Source organism: Berghia stephanieae, chromosome 4 (assembly GCF_034508935.2).
Source record: "Berghia stephanieae isolate SIO BIC M18660-M18661 chromosome 4, UCSD_Bste_1.3, whole genome shotgun sequence".
NCBI lineage: Eukaryota > Metazoa > Mollusca > Gastropoda > Nudibranchia > Aeolidiidae > Berghia > Berghia stephanieae.
Window position 1 is genome coordinate 62,172,234 of NC_088363.1, and position 5,775 is coordinate 62,178,008.

The window sequence follows — 5,775 nt, forward strand, 5'->3', positions numbered from 1 at the left end:
GTCGCTCTATATCAACAATATGACACATCTTGATATATATTATTGGTCGATTTAATCTTTTTTAAATTACTCCAAAATCACAATGTTGTTCTGAAAACATATAATTGGAATTTATACACTTTGGAATATGAATGATATGAACTAAATACAGTCTTTTTTACAATTTACTTTGTGAAAATATATATTTAACAAATAGCATCTTTTAAAAACATCATCATTTCATGTCGTTCAACTGCACCCTGTCTTTAAATAATACTGAAAGATAAAAGTAAATTAAATGCAAAATCTATATATTCAAGTCTGCCCCCCCCCCCCCCCTTTTTTTTTTTTTACACAAATCGGTGAATAAATAAAAAGGACCTGAACTTTGATGTCCTATAGCTTTACTAGCATCACCATAGCTAATATCTACCAAAACAAATATAAAAAAGTATCTAGATAGGCATGAAAATCAATTACAAATATATAATTCTGTACTGTATTATCAAAATTTCCAATCAAGTAAATTAAATATGATTTTTATTTGGTACAATGTATGAAAAAAATTAACACCTTATTACAGAGCGCAAAACTGTGTTTTCGTGATAACCATTTTATGGTTTGTTGAAAAAAGACTCATTTCCGTAAATAAAAACACCAAATTGTAGATCATAAAATTTCTCTCAGACAAGCATGGCGTTCTTCTTTATAGTTCAAAGGTTTATTTTTAGGCAATTGCCAATATAACACCCAAAGAAATCAAAAGAGGAAAAATCAAAAATAAACTTTAAATATTATTCTATTTCAGTTATTCAACATAAGAGCTAATCTGATCCACTTCTAATACTATCCATCTTGGCATTGAAAACAATTGATAAACAACTTGAATAGATAATATATTTTTCAGCATTTTCAACGACTCGACCCAAAGTGCAGCAAAAAGTAAGTCTAGGGGCAATAATACCAAGAAACAACAGATCTCAGCAACTGTGTAGTCATGCATTAATCAAATCAAATCTTTCATCCGCGCATGGCATGGGATATAATAAATTTTAAAAAAAAAAACAAAAAAAAACAAACAAGGGAAACGAGTTATAGCTCAATTAGTTGCTGACACTTCTACCATTAATGATTAACTAAATTATCAACTGCATAGTGTGCAAGGAAATTTTAAAAATTAACCATCGGATAAAAAGGTCAAAAAAGCGTGAAAATCTGTTGGGAGTTTAGAAATTAGTGTCAATGATCCCAACCTGCCATTACTCAACTTCTTTTGTTCTAGTGTCAACAATGTACAATGCGAAATTTGAAATGCTGAGACAGAAAATTCGTAATCAACACTCATGATAAAAATGATGAGATGATGATGATAATATATGACCAATGATATTTTATATCATTATTGATGATGATGATGATGATGATGATGATGATGATGATGACGATGATGTTTTTTGTTTTTGTTTTTAAGGATTTTACGGCGCTTGTTTGTTTGTTTTGTTTGTTTTTAAGGGTCTTACGGCGTTTGCAACACATTAAGGTCATATCAGCGCCAGTAAAAAGGAATAAAATGGGATAGTAAAAAGTTTTAGAATTACAATTAAACCATCCAAGAATAAGGTAGACAAATGAGAATTGGTTCAAATAGGCAACAGTTGTAGATTCCAAGAGCACACTATCAGTGTACTTAGTTTGAGATCACCTAAAAGTCTCATCCAGACACAAGCACAGGTTCCCACTTAGAGGAATACACTCAAATGTTTACAAATCATATAATACATAAACAAAACATAATACGGTGCATAACAGAGAGATGATTTACAAGGAAAATAATATGATCTCCCAGAACTAACTATATATTTGACTCTTTCGTTCCCAGCCAGGGTATCCGGCCAGGGCCAGGACAAAACCAATTAATCTCATTCCAAGACAAAGACAGAAACCATGTTGGAAAACAGACATAGGGGGATAGAAGACACAATATGTACCTCCCTGCCCACTATGGGAGGTCAGGAACCCCACCCAGTTACGGCGCTTGCAACACATTTAGGTTATATCAGCGCCAGTAAAAAGGAAGAAAATGGGATGGTAAAAAGATTCTAGAATTGCAATTAAAGCACCCAAGAAAAGGTAAGACAAAGGGGAATTGGTTCAAATAGGAACAGATGTAGATTCCAAGAGCACACTATCAGTGTAGGTACTTAGTTTGAGATCACCTAAAAGTTTCACTCAGACACCAGCACAAGATCCCACTTAGAGGAATACACTCAAATATTTACAAATCATATGTTAAAAATGAAAAATAACGATACATAACAGAGAGATGATTTACAAGGAAAAAAAATATCATCTCCCAAAACTATAACTATACATTCGACTGCTTCCCACCCAGCAAAGGACTCCGGCCAGGGTCAGGACAAAACTGAGTTATCTCATCCCAACACAAAGACAGAAAGCAATTGGAAAACAGATGCAAGGGGATAGAAGATACAGCAAATACCTCCCTGCCCACTATGGGAGGTCGGGAACCCCACCCAGTCAATGATGATGACGATGATGAATGATGATGATGATGATGAGGATGATGACGATGATGATGATGATGATGATGATGATGATGATGATGATGATGATGATGATGATGATGATGATGATGATGATGATGATGATGATGTGGTGGTGGTGGTGGTAAAAAAATGAAGAGAAAGCTGAGTGCATAAAACTCCTTCAAAACTTGCATGTTAATAAAATACGGCAAAAGAATAATTCTGCAGAGAAATAGGATAATATTTGAAGGGGAAAAAGTGCATAAGTTTCAACTTATCGATATATACAAAACATTAAAATATTATCGGAAATAATTACAAGAATGTTTTAAATGAGGAAAATCAATCGGTATCAAAAATTCATAATATAAAAAGGAAAGATTGTCAGCAAACAATATAGCCCTTTACCTCAAATCAAAATTGAATACATGTGAGGCTTCTGGCTAAGGAAGAATACTACAGTTAGTGTTGAGAAGACAAAACGTGGCTGAGAAAACCAATCACAAGCATTGATCAAGTAATTTCATGAAGAAGACAAACCATGGATAAACAGATTAAATCTACACAGCGACATACAGCAACAAAAATTGTAATGGTGCCTCAATTTTTTACTTTACAAAATCATAACTTCGCTATAGATAGTTCGAAGATGACGTCACTCAGATCTTTGTTATTGTTATTTGCCATCCGCGTTTATGAGTAATGCTCACTGAACTGTATTATCCTGACAATAAACGTTCATGGATACACACAGTTTTGTGTGTTGGTCCGTTATACTTCCGGATGGCAATGTTATGAGCTTCTAAGCCAAGCGCATACTATCTATACTTACTGTATATTCATGCTACATTTTGGTGAATTAATTTAAAAGCTTGGCTAGAAAACATGATGTAGGCTGAATTTTGTATTGACTGTTCTTTTACAAATGTATCCAAACAGTTCAACTGTTCGTTTAAAATAAAGTCAAAATTAAAACATCACAAAATTTTACTAAGTTTTATGTAAAATTAGCAGAAAAAAAACAAAAACAAAACCAAAACAAAACAAAAAATTATTTTAAAAAGAATCTGACTTGACATATTGAAATTAAATTTGCATGATTATGATTTAAATTTTGTACCATGATGCTCTGAATTGCATCAAATTGTATAAGATCTTGATAAAGCATGAACATTATAAAAATAAATTGTAAAACAACAGCAACAACAAAATATTAATTGTAATTTAATCAAACATCTTTTTCAAGAGTGCCAAACAAATATTGTTCTATATCAGACTTAAAATTTCGCATTTCACTCATCTGACTTTCCTTGACTTAAATCAACATTGTATTAGCACCAATAACGTGAATGGCTGCCTCTATTCTGACCCCCCCCCCCCCCCCCCCCCCGGCCGATTGGATTACCGAAAAAAACGTCGCCGGCTTTTTGCGATTTGGATTTGATTGATTTTTTTTTTTTTAATTGTGCAACTTGTGACAAGAAACTTAACAAATTACTGCATTACAACCTTTGTATTAAACATACAACAATTGTGGACTACTCTTATGAAGACTAGCATCGGGGGGTGAGAATAGTCACTTGGAACGTGAATACAGATTTTTCAATTTTTCAATTGTCTTTATAACAAGTAATCTAATTAAACTGAAGTCCATTACAAAAAAAAAAACAAACAAAAAAACCCCCAAAAAAACTATAATGCATGGTAACCATTTTTCATTAAATTCTAGACAACACTTATTAAGTTTAGTCTAAAAACTGTCGCAATGAGGATGGTTTCATGACACTATCATTTACTCTTTTCTATGTTTGATAACTGTTGCACTATTACAGGAATAATATACATTTTAAACGCATAAAGTACAACAAATTCCACTTGTGAAAATTTATTGAGATCAAATTTGAGTAAGTTTTAATCCATTGTTTTAAATGCTTCAAGTCCTTATAGAATAGAGAGATTTAGAAGGCCAGGGGTTGGTGAATGAAGACAATAATATAACTGACTGCCTTAACCTAGTATTATATCTGGATAAAGTCGATGCAAAATTAAAATATTCTGAAAAACGAAGGAGTTCATTTCCCTCAATACAAACCATAGACATCATATTTTTTAGGTTCATAAGAACAATGATTTTCATCACTTTAGGAAGAAAAACAAATAAATTAATGCTCTACTCAAATCCCACTTTTTAAAAAAAATTGAAAGTTTTTAAAGTCAAACTACTTTGGTAAAGATGATATGTTATTGATTACCTAAAGATGTATATACAAGATTAGAAGGGGTTATTGTGTGTGGGAAACAAAAAAGAGAATATGTGAGAGATGGAAGATGTAACATAGCAAATTTCCCTTTCAATTAAAAAAACTGATAAGTCAGAGAGACAATAAAAATCTTAATTCTGGGACCAATCATTGCGTGAAAAACAGTTGAACAGGGCTATATAAGAGCTGAGTCAGCCTAAAAATACACATATCTCACTGTTGACTAGACTCGCGAAGCAAAGCTAAATAATGATGTCTGGTGGTTACGATCAACTCTCTCTCTCTCTCTCTCTCTCTCTCTCTCTCTCTCTCTCTCTCTCTCTCTCTCTCTCTCTCTCTCTCTCTCTCTCTCTCTCTCTCTCTCTCCCTTTCTCTCTCTCTCTCTCTCTCCATCTCTCTCTCTCTCTCTCTCTCTCTCTCTCTCTCTCTCTCTCTCTCTCTCTATATATATATATATATATATATATATATATAAAATCAAATAATGTTGACCACTATGCTTTAACTACATCAACTTACTACGTCATATGCTATACAATAATATTAATAATAATAATAATAATAATAATAATAATATATAATAATAATAATAATAATAATAATAATAATAATAATAATAATAATAATAATAATAATAATAATAATAATAATAATAATTATTATTATTATTATTATTATTATTATTATTATTATTATTATTATTATTATTATAATACCAGCAATAAAAATAGTACAAATTGTTTTGTTGCATAGCTCGGTGGTTGAAGTTCATGAATAACTGAAAGACTTTTTCAAACACATATCAATGGCGCAGTCCACCCTCCCCATATGTACATTATTAAATGTCGAACAGTCAACTATCATAATATCAAAGTGACAATTAAGGAGCTGGCACTGGTGTAAGATAAAGATCTGAAAAAGTATGTATGAAACAGTCAGCAGGTCTGAGGTTCGATCCCCAGTTGAGGCAGCCTGATTTATTAGGATTC